Source organism: Podarcis filfolensis (assembly GCF_964270895.1).
Source record: "Podarcis filfolensis genome assembly, chromosome: 3".
In the NCBI taxonomy this organism is placed as follows: Eukaryota; Metazoa; Chordata; class Lepidosauria; order Squamata; family Lacertidae; genus Podarcis; species Podarcis filfolensis.
Window position 1 is genome coordinate 114,705,007 of NC_139606.1, and position 15,829 is coordinate 114,720,835.

General features: G+C 41.0%; 1 long non-coding RNA gene across 1 annotated transcript; it reads left to right on the plus strand.

Annotated features, from left to right (window-relative positions):
- Nucleotides 1-1,270: 1,270 nt before the first annotated feature.
- Nucleotides 1,271-6,833, plus strand: LOC310758877. The gene is made up of 2 exons (XR_014546041.1): nucleotides 1,271-1,334; nucleotides 5,096-6,833. It is a non-coding gene; the product is annotated as an uncharacterized lncRNA (long non-coding RNA).
- Nucleotides 6,834-15,829: the final 8,996 nt, after the last annotated feature.

Here is a 15,829-nt window from a genome sequence, read left to right on the forward strand (position 1 = left end):
CAAGCCATATCAGTCAGAGGAATTTGGCACTCTCCAGGTGCCCGGCTTGATTCCCTGTTGATCTCCCCCCGTCAGCGACTCCCGGCAAGACAAGGCGAGATCCCGGCGATCCTTCTTCAAACGTGAGAAGGACACACCATCCCTCCTCCCCTGCCATTCCCCAGGGAGGGGAGAGAGACAGACAGAAATGTATTTACATGCCTTTATTTCTGTCTCTCCAGCAGTGCAGAGGAAACATGTCTGCACCCTCTCACATCAGCAGCCACAGCAGAGAGAGTATAACTCCACCCATGTACTTCTGGTACAGGGTCATGTGACACTCTGAGCTAACATCCGGTGCTCAGTGCACATAATAGACTGTCCCTGGTTCCCACGGTACAGTCCCATAACATCAACATCCTGTTTGGCTTTCCAGCCACCTGGAGCACTCAGCAGCATTGCTCCTTTTTCGTAACATAAAATCATGATTGTGATGAGCAGACTGAAAATGACTGTAGCTTTGTAATATATTCCGTTTCTCAGGTAATTTACTTCACACACATCCTCAGCAATTTGCCTTCAGGGAAATGACTGTCATGGCAGCAAATTGTGGAACTATCAAACGCATCACCAAGGGCCGCCAGTTTGTGATTGTCTATGCCACCTGAAGCAACGGTAAACACTCAGGCATCCTACAGTGGTCATTTTGCGACTATTTCTGTTTTTAACCGATCTGTTAAGCACACAAAGATCAACGTCCTGTCTTAAGTTCATTCTGGCCTATATCTTGGAGGCAAGTACAGATCATAGCTATGTGCCTTATCACCGACCCTAATTCTGAAACTTTGATCCATGCTTCCCACTGCCCCTGGTATGTCTTCTGTTCTTGGTCAGACATAAGCTTCCATTTTTGAAAGCTGCACCACCTTGGGTGGGTGGGTGGGGGACATCAGTCTGTTCCAAATATAGATAGAAAGCTGGTTGTGGATGTGAGGGTAGAATTTAAACCGAACCCAATTAATGAGAGCTGATAATTTACGGTAAATAAAGTTGAAAGAGGATGGTATCTACGATCTGGTACATTGGTGGGAGATAGAGGCTATCAAAGAAGTGAGGTGTGTCAAGGAACAGCCAGGCAAGGAACAACCCACAGGAGTGGAATGTTCCTGAAATTATTAAAGCTGGGTTCAGTTAAAAGAAGAATGGAGGGGTGTGTGTAGGATGAAATACTACAGTTAAATGCACGAAGTAGCATATAAAAAGGAAACTCCACAGAGGGTTGCAAGCTCCTCTTTGTGAAGGTGAAGACACCTATTATGACCACCTGAAATGTCTTTGTCTTCCACTTGGGGATTGTGAGTATGCATGCTCTCTCTCTCTCTCTCTTTTTTTACTGAAATATTTATTAAAATTTTTCACATTCAATACAAAAAAGTCAAAAAAGAAAAAAAAAGAAAAAAGAAAAAAAACCACATGAAATTTACAATTCCATATTTTCAATACCATATTTCCCTGACTTCCCCACACCTCCCCTTCTTGTATTCCAATTCAAATTGTTAGTTCAACAAGTTCCTATCCCCAATTTTTAACCTTTTTATATTTAATTCATTTTTTTTAAACAAACCAATTTTAACTTATAATATTTGTACCTCAATACACAAACCTTTTTCTAAAGTCGAGCCAAATTCCCTTCCATGAATTTCCCAATTTTCATATTAATAACCAAACAAAAAATAAAACAGATCATAATTGTACACCCTTTGGATTCTCAAACCCCACCACCCCCTTTCCCGGTTTCGATCCCCAACAAATATCCATCAGTCTTAATCTTCTATCAGCCTGGAGATCTCACGTCCGAGGCTCTTAATTCTCTCTCAGTTCCTCTCTGCCGGTTTTTTTGATAGTCCTTAGTATTAAACACCAGATCTCGGAGCAGCTCTGTCCCGATAAGATCCATGTTTCTTCCAGCCAGACCTCCATACTTAAAAGTAGGGTCCAAAAGTCCAATTATCACAAAAACTCCATCTTCCACTTTAATCAGATTTGTAATCCATGGGTCTTCAGATCTCCACATAGGGAGATCTCTCCATTCTTCAGTCGCCAATTCAAACCAGATTTTCATCATCCAATACTTATTTTCCCTTGTAATCATCCTGTCAGGCCTCTGGTTTGATTTCTTGTTTCCCTTTGTAAGTGTGATATCAGGCCTCTGGCTCTCCTTTATCATTTGCAAAATTACAGCTCCTCCTTCCTTCTCCTCAGAAACAACATATGTCTCTTTCTCCACACTTTCAAGATTCTCAAAATTCTCTTTTTGTCCAGCTGCATGGGCTTCCTGAGTCAAATCCTTATCAAATTCCGTAATGTTATTTACTGTTAAGTTCAAAGTTGTTACATTTGTAGCCAAAACATCAATTTGGCCTTGTAACTTTCCCAAGAGAACAAAGACTCTGTCCAGCCCAGCCTGAATTTTCCCTCCTCCAGCCATTCTTGTAGTGTCCCAAATCCCCCTCTAGAGGGATTTTGGTAACTTAATATTCTTTCCAGTTAGAATCCAAAAGTCAAGTTAATTTGTATCAGTTCTTACTTATTTTCAACAAAATATAGCCAAGTTGCAACAAATATATCCAGCAGAGACAGCAGAAACAAAGTTCTCTTTTTCCTTTTTGACAGCTAATTTTGACAGCTGTCAAACTCTTCTATATCTCCTCAGCAGGCTCTCTCGCGAATCACTCCCGGGTCCGGGGGGGGGGGGGTGGCACTTCAACTCTCAAAATTAGCTCTTATCCTCCAGTAAAATTACTTATACTTGCATTGCCAAATCGTGAAATTAATATCTTTGTCCAATAAAGAAGAAGAAATTCTCTCGACCTTAGTTAATTAGTCCTTGCTTTAGATTTTTTACAAGACAGGGAGGCGGACTTCCTGTTTGCGCCTTCCCCGATCGTGCCAAATTCAAAAGAAAATTTCCTTAAAAAGTCCAATTTCCGTACTACTCACGGGTTGTTACTTTTAGAGTCCGATTGTTCACAAGAAAAAGTCAGCGCTCTCCGACCATGGCTCGCGGCTTCACTCCACAGGAGGAGCAGTCGACTCTCGGCACCGCGCCGCTCACCCCGTCCCCCGTTCCGAAGCCTTTAAAAAGGCTCCTTCGCAGGTCAGGGGGGCGCAAATGGTGCCCGCCGAGTCACCAAGTTCACAGGCTTCCGCGCCTGTGATTTCTAAGGGTCCCCGCGTCGCCGCAGCGGCAAGACCCAACTCCTGTAGAGCCGATTCCCTCCGGAGCTCGGAGGGAATCCGCCATTAGCCTTTCGCGCTAACCCGGAAGTCCGTGAGTATGCTCTCTCAGGTTGTATTAGTTGCAAGGAAAGAATTGTTTCCCTTGCAGGGGAAAAGGACTTCTACACAAGCCTCTTCTTTTTCTCTTTCTTGCTAGAGCCTTTTAGAGAGGAGGAGGAAGAGATGGGTATCATACTGAATCCTTTGTTGCTGGTTGTCCCAGTGCTTTGAGTGAACTGAATTCAACTTCATTGGTCTTGCAGTGTTAATATTATGTGCTTTGCTGCACACTATGTGCACTCATAAGATACAATGGGTCAGAAATGGACAGGGAGAGGTTTTTCTCCCATTGCACAACACAAGGATCATCCAATGAAGCTAAATTTTGGAACTTAAAGCACAAGAACAGCTAAAAGGGAGCAGTAGCGGAACTTAGGCCCTCAAATTTCAGTGCCCTGTGCAATGCTAAAATTTGGTCGTCCCCCCCTCTTGCACTCTGTTCTACATCATGATTGCAGCCCCCCCCCCTCAGGGGACGCTGGCACCCAGTGGGGCTGAATTGGTTGTGTTACTTTAAAACCGCCTCTGAAGGCAGGGGTATTCCACAAACTGTGTATTTTAACTAGAATCAGGCACACAAAACTGTTCTGATACGAGGAATGACTTTCTGAGCTTAGTGTGAAATATGTCTAGTTACTAACAGTTTTACCAAGTCTTACCAAACAAGAACCTAGTAGAAAAATCAGTGGCATAGCAATTAGCTAAACCTAAGCACAATTGTGGCCCACCAGGGACTTCTGAGCAAAAAGCTTCAAGATAATATTGGTTGTTTACCTTTTATACCTATGAAAGATATAGCCAATAATAATACTTACTAATAAATAAATTGTGGTGCCCAGAACTGGACGTTGTATTTCAGGTTTGGTCTGACCAAGACATAAGGGAGTGCTACTATTACTTCCCTTGATCTGGACACTATATTTCTGTAGATGCAGCCGAGAAAAGCTGCTGCATCACACAGTTGACCCATGTTAAGCTTATGGTATGCTAAGACCCCTAGATCCTTTTCACATTTACTGCTAGTAAGCCAGGTGTCCCCCATCTTTTATTTGAGCAGCTGGTTCTTCCTGCCTAATTACAGAACCTTACATTTGTCCCTACAGAAAGTCATGTTAGCGTGGGCCCAGTTCTCCGATCTGTTACAGTCATATGAAATCTCAATTTTGCCTTTTGCGGCATTAGGTACACCTCTTGGTTTGGTGTCATCAACAAATTTGATTCTCATCCCCTAAATTCCTTCATCCAAATCACAACAACGCACAACAATGGGCCCAGGACAGAACCCTGCAGCACCCCACTTGTCACTTTTTTCCAGGATGATGAGGAACCACTAATGAGCACTGTTTGGGTTTGATCAGCTAGCTACAAATCTACCTAACAGTTATCTCATCTAGCTCATATCTACCAACTTCTCTACAGGAATATCACAGGGGGCTTTGTCTTGCTCTGTATACATTCTGGGCCATTGAGCTTCAGGAACTGTAGGTAGCAATCCTTTCGCTTCCACAGTTGTGCTGGACTCTTGTCTGGCATGAATTTTGTTGGTGTTTTGATAATCAGGCAATGTCCTTTTTTATTGTCCCTAATATATATAAAATATATATACTATATATATATATATATATATATATATATATATATATATATGTGTGTGTGTGTGTGTGTGTGTGTGTGTATAGTATATATTAAATATATATACTATAGCAACTGCTATAGTTGCTGTTTTTATCCTGCTCTTTACTCACGGTTACATTTTTATCAATGTGATTTATATCAGGTGTCCTTGAAGAGTGCATACTGAAATCATTGCCTCATAAGGAATTGCCACATCCAGCCAATCAAGATCTCAGTCTACAAAGTTGAGAGAGAGAGAGAGAGAGAGAGAGAGAAGCCTGAAGGGAAGACAATGAGTGTTCTACTTAGATGCAGTATTTGCACTATTCTCATGCTCTTGGCTAGGGCAGAGCCAGGACCTGCTTATGCGGAAGTATTAGGCAGCGATCCACGAATCTTGAACCTGGCTATTTGGCTCAAATTAAGAACCATGAAGGTGTTTAACGATATGTGTACGGAACTAAGCACATGCAACATGTACTGGGACAATATGCGTTCGAAAGAGTTCATCATTCCAGAAGCCGACGCGGTAAAAGAATGCTTCCCACGTAGATTTGATAAGGAAACATGTTTAAGAAAACTTGCAAGTGGACTTTTGGTGTTTAGAGTATACTTGGAATATCTACAAGAAACTTTATATCCCGATAAGCCAGACGTAACTAATTATCTATGGCCATCAACAAGTCGCCTGGTAGCTGCCTTCAAGTCAATGATGAATGAACCTGAAACTGCCACCTCTATGGATGAAGAGGCTGGGCGAAATATTGCTAATGTCCTAGCGAAACAAAATGGTTGGATAAAGATAATTATTAGGCACATTATATTTAGAAAGTATATATCATTTATGGATCTAACGGCAAGGGCGATTCTCGTCATAAGATCACGAGCAACTTCTTAGAAACGGAATGACCCAGAGTTTTTAGACACAGTTAATAATGTGCATCAACTGCCACTTATGAGAAAATTACCATGTGGATAAAGAAAACAGCTCAGAGTTTAGCAAGATAAATGATTAAGAATCTACACTGTAACCCACAGGTGGGCCTGCTCCCCAGATCCTAATCTGCCCCCACCTGATGGAGCAACCTTGACAGGTAGGCACAATGCACACCTGTCCATCACCGGGTGTCATAATGATGTCACGTGATGAACACTTGTCAAAATCAAAGGAGATCACCATCAGAACAGACTCTGAATATGTATTTTCAGGTCCAATCTACTGATTGCGTCTGAGAGTAGAACTTCAGTGAGGCTCACTTTAATCAACAATCAGACCGTTAGAGGTAGACCTTCTGAAATGGAGGCAAAACACTCTTAACAGTGAAGAATTTATGGAGGCAAACACAACTACTTCTAAAATTGGAACGTCCCCCCTTCTGCAGAGAAAACAGTATGCATTTACAGCACTTCCCATAATGCTTTGAATCCAAACGATTGCCTTCAGCAAGAAAAATAATAATAAAGATGCTCCTTTAAAAACTGGTGCAGTTTTTCTTTGTAGATAAAACATGCACAGCTCCCGGTGCAGAGTATCCCAAGCACTGGACAATGAGCTGACTGGTTGCTTGCAAAGCTCTTCACTGAATACCTCTGGGATTCCCACAACATCTGAAATGTTGCAGGCTGGCCATCCCTGTCTTAGTAGCACATATTCTTCTTCTTCAGCATTTGTTCTATGATGATTTATCAAATATTTTTGAAGTTAGAGCAGATTTTCAATGTTCAGCCTTCTGGAATTGTCTTACTTGCCTTCCCAGTGCAAAAGTTAACTTTTTTTGAAAGTTAAAGGATGGAGAGGCACTTTTTTAAAAAATAATTTTTATTGAATGATTTTATGTTACAAAAAACAATACAGCCATACTACCACTAAATATAATTAAGAAATAAAGATTACATACATCGATATTTAGTTATTTACCATCTTATTTCCTCCCAAACATTGCATACAACAACACACATATGTACAGACACCCACACACCCACACCCACACACAAAATGATAATAATGAAGGTAAATATTTCCCCCCTTTTATCTTCTAAAATCTTTTCTTCAACTTTGACTTCCTGTCAAGTCCCTTTGCATATATTTTATCTTACATTTGAATGTACACAAAACAATAAATCTTTCTATATAATTTCTCTAATACATTCTGAAAACATAATAAATCCTTAATTGTTATCCACCTCTTTTTAGTTCCTTTATCACTCGGATGCTAGCACAGAGTCAAAACGATTATTGTATTTTTGAACATATCTTCTATAACCATCCCATTTTTCCCCAAATTTTTGCTTTGAGTTTCCTCTGAGTTTACTAGTCAATTGAGCCGTCTCCACCAATTCCTGTAATTTGATTCGCCAATCTGTTATTTTTGGAGCCTCGTGATCTTTCCATCCCTTGGCCACAAGTAAATGAGCCGCTGCCGTTGCATACAAGAATACCTCTCTTAGATTTTTTTGGGATCTCTTTATCTATAATACTTAATAGAAATGCTGCCAGTTTTTTTAGTAAAAGTTATCCCCATCATCTTTTTTAATTCATCATATATCCCCCCCCCCCATCTTAATATTTTACACACCACATGTGGATCATGCCACCGTTATTTCCTCCACATCTCCAACAAGCATTCGCCAAATTTTTATACATTCTTGACAATCTGGAAGGAGTGAGGTACCATCTATCAGCCATTTTCATCATGTTCTCTCTTATATTATAGCTGGCTGTAAATTTCAAATTTACCTGTTGCAGAGGCACTTTCACTTTTTCTTACATTATACTTGCCCGGCCATCTATGTCCCTCACTATTATCCCTTGCGCATTTTGTGACCTTATAGGAGTAGAATTTAGATGATCTTTGACTGTGGCTGTTAGCTTCAGGAAACTTGAAATATAGACATATTACTGTAACCAAGCTCCATACTACAACTCCATATTCATTCGTTTCTTAATATAACAGGTTTTACGTACCATCCAGTTATCAGAACCTCTAAGCAACTTATATAAAATATACAGTAATAAATTAAAAAGAGATGTTAAAAACAGGGTTTCAAAAATATAAATGCAATCAGCTTCGAAAACAAGTATGTATCACAAATGGTCTCACCTATGAAAAAAAGAAGTGGATCATTCATTTATTCTGGTAAGAACATTCCCAACGTAAATTTAGAATAACAACCGATGTCTTGCTATTTCCCTTCCTCCATAAAACATAAAAGACAGTGCTGATCCATCTCCTGTTTGAAATCACTCTTGTAAAAATGGTACATGTACTGATTAAATCCAAAAGTCAACAATACAGTATTTCTCTTTCATATTGCTATTAATGCACTACATCCAGATAGCAAGTTTTTGCTTCTGAACAGGAAAATGTTGCCAAACCTACCTGTATGTTCATTGTGAGTAATTTTCCTTCTTGTGTGTTTGAGACAAAGAGAGATGTATGATAAATTTGGATAAATGAGTATCCAAGGCACAAATTCTTATTATACAATTGTTCAAATCTGTCCTGGGACCTTTTGGGGAAGGCCATGTAAGGAAAAAAAAATATAAATGAATATACAAATGCAATAAAATCAATGTCCTTCAAATCAAGATAATTCTTATTTTTTTATACGTCCACTGAGGTCCAAGTGTACTCTGCCCTAAACTATTGTTTATCCAGATGGATGCTTTATTTTGGTCACTTATATGACCAAATATTCTGATTTATATTCTGTATCCAGGGCAGCTGTCTCCCAGCTCCATCTGGTACGCTGGCTGAGACCCTACCTGCCTGCACACAGGAATGAGGAATGGGGAGAATTGAGAAGGTCCTCACCCCAGTTCCCACCACCCTCACTTAAAATGGAGGAGGCAGTTGGATAATGGCCTGGGAATAGGACCTACCATCAGGGCAGTTGATTGGTTAGATCAGGAACCAGACCATATAGGATTGTTGTTTTTAGGTAAACCCAGAAAAAAACTAGAATCCAGCACATTTTTCCACTACCAGTGAGACACAATGCCACCATCTGTCAGCAGCTAAGTGGCCATATTTTGAGGAGTCAGACAGTCTCCACAGGCAAACCCAAATATGAAATAGTCCAATGGTTTAATCTGGAGGTCACCAAAAGTTGTGTTACTCTGACTAATCCATACTTAACCTTCATGAAGATTATTTCTCATCCCAGATTTTAGGTTCACCAGAAGAGGGGTTGTTGGCATCCATATGTCTTGAGAGACCATGGAGTGCACCTCTGGGGGTGAAGTCAAACCTTTGGAGAATCACAGCACCTGCTGTGGCTGCAGAGACTGATAATTCATAGAATCATAGAATCATAGAATCATAGAATCATAGAGTTGGAAGAGACCACAAGGGCCATCGAGTCCAACCCCCTGCCAAGCAGGAAACGCCATCAGAGCACTCCTGACATATGGTTGTCAAGCCTCTGCTTAAAGACCTCCAAAGAAGGAGACTCCACCACACTCCTTGGCAGCAAATTCCACTGTCGAACAGCTCTTACTGTCAGGAAGTTCTTCCTAATGTTTAGGTGGAATCTTCTTTCTTGTAGTTTGGAACCATTGCTCCGTGTCCGCTTCTCTGGAGCAGCAGAAAACAACCTTTCTCCCTCCTCTATGTGACATCCTTTTATATATTTGAACATGGCTATCATATCACCCCTTAACCTCCTCTTCTCCAGGCTAAACATGCCCAGCTCCCTTAGCCGTTCCTCATAAGGCATCGTTTCCATGCCTTTGACCATTTTGGTTGCCCTCCTCTGGACATGTTCCAGTTTCTCAGTGTCCTTCTTGAACTGTGGTGCCCAGAACTGGACACAGTACACCAGGTGAGGTCTGACCAGAGCAGAATACAGTGGCACTATTACTTCCCTTGATCTAGATGCTATACTCCTATTGATGCAGCCCAGAATTGCATTGGCTTTTTTAGCTGCCTGTTGGCTCATGTCAAGTTTGTGGTCCACCAAGACTCCTGATCCTTTTCACATGTACTGCTCTCAAGCCAGGTGTCCCCCATCTTGTATTTGTGCCTCTCATTTTTTTTTGCCCTAGTGCAATACTTTACATTTCTCCCTGTTAAAATTCATCTTGTTTGTTTTGGCCCAGTTCTCTAATCTGTCAAGGTCGTTTTGAAGTGTGATCCTGTCCTCTGGGGTGTTAGCCACCCCTCCCAGTTTGGTGTCATCTGCAAATTTGATCAGGATGCCCTTGAGTCCATCATCCAAGTCGTTGATAAAGATGTTGAATAAGACCGGGCCCAAGACAGAACCCTGTGGCACCCCACTAGTCACTCTTCTCCAGGATGAAGAGGAACCATTGATGAGCACCCTTTGGGTTCGGTCAGTCAGCCAGTTACAAATCCACTGAGTGGTAGCATAGTCAAGACCACATTTTACCAGCTTCTTTACAAGAATATCATGGGGCACCTTGTCAAATGCCTTGCTGAAATCAAGGTAGGCTACATGCACTGCGTTCCCTTCATCTACCAGGCTTGTAATTCTGTCAAAAAACGAGATCAGGTTAGTCTGACATGACTTATTTTTCAGAAATCCATGCTGACTATTGGTGATCACAGCATTCCTTTCTAGGTGCTCACAGACTGTTTGCTTAATGATCTGCTCCAGAATCTTCCCTGGTATTGATGTCAGACTGACTGGGCGGTAATTATTTGGGTCCTCTCTTTTCCCCTTTTTGAAAATAGGGACAACATTTGCCCTCCTCCAGTCTGCCGGGACTTCGCCTGTTCTCCAGGAATTCTCAAAGATGACTGCCAGTGGTTCTGAGATCACATCTGCCAGTTCTTTTAATACTCTTGGATGCAGTTCATCTGGCCCTGGAGACTTGAATACATCTAGACTAGCCAAGTATTCTTGTACTATCTCCTTAGTTATTCTGGGCTGTGTTTCCTCTGCTGAATCATTTGCTCCAAATTCTTCAGGTCAGGCATTGTTTTCTTTATCGGAGAAGACTGAGGCAAAGAAGCCATTGAGGAGTTCAGCCCTTTCTGTGTCCCCTTTTTGCATTTCACCATCTTCTCCTCTGAGTGACCCCACTGTTTCTTTGTTCTTCCTTTTGCTACGAACATACCCATAAAAGCCTTTTTTGTTGCTTTTAACCTCTCTAGCAAGCCTGAGTTCATTCTGTGCTTTAGCTTTTCTGACTTTGTGTCTACACAAGCTGGCTATTTGTTTGAATTCCTCTTTGGTGGTTTCCCCCCCCCTTTTCCATTTTTTGTACACATCCTTTTTTAATCTTAACTCAGTTAAAAGTTCTTTAGATAGCCACCCTGGCTTCTTTAGGCACCTTCCATGTTTCCATCTCATTGGTATTGCCTGAAGTTGTGCTTTTACTATCTCCCTCTTAACAAACTCCCAGCCATCATGAACTCCCTTTCCTTTTAGTATTACTGTCCATGGGATCTCACCCAGCACTTCCCTAAGTTTTATGAAGTCGGCTTTCTTAAAGTCAAGAAATTGAGTCCTAGTATGCTTGGCTGCTCCGTTCCGCTGTATAGTCAACTTCAGAAGAGCATGATCACTCGCGCCTAATGATCTTTCCACTTCTACCCCACTAACCAGGTCATCAACATTGGTTAGGACCAGATCTAAAATGGCTGTTCCTCTTGTTGCTTCTCCCACTTTCTGGACAATGAAGTTGTATGCAAGGCCAGTGAGGAATCTGTTTGACCTTATGCTCTTGGCTGAGTTTGACATCCAACAAATATCCGGGTAATTGAAGTCCCCCATTACTACTATCTCCCTTCCTTTTGCATGCTTGGCCATCTGTTCCAGGAAGGCATCATCTATGTCCTCCGTTTGGCTTGGGGATCTATAGTAAACTCCCACAATGAGGTCACTGTTATTCTTCTCTCCCTTAATTTTGACCCAAATGCTCTCACTTTGGCTTTGAGGTTCTAAATCTTGGATCTCTTCACAGGTATACACATCCCTGACATATAATGCCACTCCTCCTCCTTTCTTGTCTGGTCTGTTTCTCTGAAATAGATTGTATCCCTCCATTATTACATTCCAATCGTGGGACTTATCCCACCAGGTTTCAGTGATGCCTATTATGTCATTTTTAGTTTGCTGTACCAAGAGCTCAAGCTCATCTTGTTTATTTCCCATGCTTTGCACATTAGTGTACAGACATTGAAGTCCATTAATCATTCCCTCAATTAATCAAGTCCAATAATGGCCACTTCCTGTGTTTTTGCTGACCTCCCTGGGGCACAAGCCTGGTGGAATGTATGGAGGTTCTGGGCTGCCCTGACGACAAGATTCCCCTCTTGGCCTCACTGTTGTGCTCCAAAAGAAAGCAGAGCAATATGTTTGGCACCAGCTTGGCTGCAGGAGTTGCTGCAAGGAGGCGTACAAGGCAGAATCTAACCATCCTAGGGACTCCACTCTGGATTTGTGTAGGACAGGCATGGCCAAACTTGGCCCTCCAGATGTTTTGGGACTACAACTCCCATCATCCCTAGCTAACAGGGCCAGTGGTCAGGGATGATGGGAATTGTAGTCCCAAAACATCTGTAGAGTTTACATCTTAGCCTTCATAAATGCAAAGGTGTTTTCCATGGGAATCTTCAAAAAGAATCTGTCCATCAACTTGTGATAGTGAATTCCATATTTTAACTATGCATGTAAAGCATCCCTTCCTTTTGGCTATCTCGAGTCTTCCAAAATTCAGCTTCATTGGGTTATCTGGGGCTCCTGGGTTCTGCAAGAGGGAAAGCAACTTCTGTCTATCCACCTTCTCCCCCCCCCCTTGCATGCTGTGAGTCCATAAACTGTAATCATTTCCAGGTTGTAATCTGCTTTTTTATTTTCTCTCTCTTTAAAATATAAAGTAGCAGTATAGAAATGAAATTATTATTAATAATAACAATAACAACAACAGCTGTAGACAGTTATTTCATTATAAGTGTCTGAATTATTTCTGCATCTGTTTCTCATCTTGGGAAAGGAAGCTTAGATGTGGAAGAACATCTAAGAGAGCCAGTGCGGTGTAGTGGTTAAGAGCGGCTCTGGTTAATTAAGCAATCTATGGCCTTTTAAATTGGGTGGGTGGGTGGGTGTTGACCTTCAAAATAGGGAAGGTCATGGACTGAGCATGTGGGCAACATGCATGGCTTCCATGCACGCCCCTGTCCTCATCTGTGAATTGGGCTTCATGAGTTCAGCCTAGTATGTGGCATGCCTCCTCCAGACAATTTTTCAGGAATTTGGGGTTGTTGTTTTTTTGGTATTATTATTTTGGCCGAGCTCGCGCCTATTCAATGCACAGCCCTGTCTCCCTCCATGGATTAGGTTTCATAAGAGCATGTAGCATATAATCTTCTGAGATAGTCTACCATCTTCTTTTCTTTTCCACAGCGTTCTCTTATAGGATTTCGAGGAGATGGGAGTGCCGTGCTGCTGGAGGACTTTGCCAAGAAGTTTTCTGTCATTTGCCCCAACCCTATCAGTGTGGTGTAGTGGTTAAGAGCGGTAGTCTCGTAATCTGGGGAACCAGGTTTGCGTCTCCGCTCTCCACATGCAGCTGCTGGGTGACCTTGGGCCAGTCACACTTCTTACACTTCTTTGAAGTCTCTCAACCCCACTCAGCTCACAGAGTGTTTGTTGTGGGGGAGGAAGGGAAAGAAGAATGTTAGCCGCTTTGAGACTCCTTAAAGGGATATCAAATCCAAACTCTTCTTCTTCTTCTTCTATCACATTGGGAGCTGTAATTACCATATTCTGGTCTGTTGCAAATTTTGACAGGAGATCATATAGACATGTGTGTTTGTGCAAGATCGGTTCTGCCTAGATGACCACATGTATCCTTCTTGGGGTTTTCTTATGACAAAACAAGAGTTTCATGACATCAATTTTGGTGGTTTAGCTGGCTTCTGAAATAGGGGTATTGTTTAAGAAAACTAGATCTGTAAATTGATGAGAGGAGCTATCTTCAAATGGAGTAGTTACAGATGAGACCACACAGACTCTTCTCTTTGAGGCAAGAAACTTTGCTAGAAGCCTTTGAGCCAAGATGGGCAAACTGGAATGCTTGTTCTTAGAGGACAACATTGATATAGTAGGCACAATTGAAATGGATAGAATGAAGAGACACCATAGGACACGGTTATCTTTCATTTTAAACTCTCTATAAAGGATGTATTGGAGGCAGTGTTGTTCTGTACCACAAAGAAAGCATTGGGTCCAGCAAGCTAGAAATCTCCTGGGCACCGAGAGAAATTTAGTAACGGGGACATGCTATGATCTCCCGATCAAAATGCTCAGGCATTTTTTGAGTTGTGGAAATCAGTATATGAAATCAAGGAACCATCCAAAAGAGGAAATGTTGTAGTAGTCAGTGCATTCAGCTACCCTCACAAAGACTGGCTACATACATGTTCAAGTCATGAAGAAGTGGTGAAATTTATAGATACTGTTCCCAGAACTGTTGGTCATGTACTGAGCTGTCATGGCGAGAACCATGGACATTAAACAAGCAGAGACTATGGGTTGAGACCCATCCCTAACTAAGATAGAAGATAATTTTTTTTTACTAGGCATTGTAGGGGATGATATAAATAGAAATGATTGTAAACTGTTTTTGTATGCAATGACGGCAGCAAGAATATTATTGGCACAAAAGTGGAAGCAAGAAGAATTACTGACGAAAGAAGATTGGAGGATGAAACTGATGGACTATGCAGAACTAGATTAACGGGAAGAATTCAAAACCGGCGGGACCAGAAATTCACAAAAGATTGGCATAAATTTATGGACTATTTGAAAAGTAATTGTGATGACCAGATTACATCTGTAGGTTTGCAGGAAGTTTTGTAGGGGGAATAATTTGAATTATTGCATTATTGAATGAAATGGATGACGTTAGTTATGATACTTAAAGGCAATATGAATTTAAGAAATGCAGGAGAAATTATAAAAATGGGAGATCATCAGAGGTGCTGATGGAAGTCCAAAAGATTGTATAAAAGATGAAATTTTGTGGAATGTATGACAATTTATATGTTTTAAAATGAATAAAAATTATTATAAAAAAGAGATAGAAGATAAATTGGGCTCAATCAGTGGTCGTGCCTCTACAAGAAATTTTAATTGGGGTCAACTGATTCTATCGATAGGTCGTAACAGATGTTAACTGTTATGCTGATCTAAAACGTCAAATTAACAGTAATATTGTAATTAATTGACTGAGAGTCTTTTCTTTTGCAGCTGCAATGCAGATGTGGTGAGTGGATGGAAACACCCCTTTTTCAGTTGGGGAGCTGGCAATACTTGAAGTGGATAAAGTTTGCTTTCCCTGCTTTTATAAATCCATAGTACATACCACTCCAATTCCTTTTGTCATTGGCATAAACATGGGAAATGGGGTCTGGAAATGACTGTGGGAAAGATGCTACATGACATTGTTTGTACATAGCTCTGATCTGCTAAAAATATACATAATGATAGGTTTAAGAAATAGTGCAACAATAGAGATGTACATCATGGTTCCTCATTTTTATTATTATTGCTACAGCTAAAGCATTAAAACGAGCCATGTAAAACCATTCTAATGAACACATGGAGAATACTTGAGGGAACCATGCATCCTCATTACACACTCTGGAAATAATGTTTCTATAAATGCCAAACATATAAGATTAATTACTACAACAGATTTGCAAGGTTAACAACAACTACAACAATGCTTTAAGCCTTGAAGAGCGTCAGTGATGTGATATCTACAGTAAATAAAGAAAATCTGTAACAGTCCGGTATAATCCAGGATAACATACTTATTCAAAAAGAAACGTTAACAGAAAATGGTCTGAGTTCTTACGGTGAGGAATTAATGAAATAAATTAAGGGAGATTAGTAACATTGCCTCTACCTACTCTGCAGTATT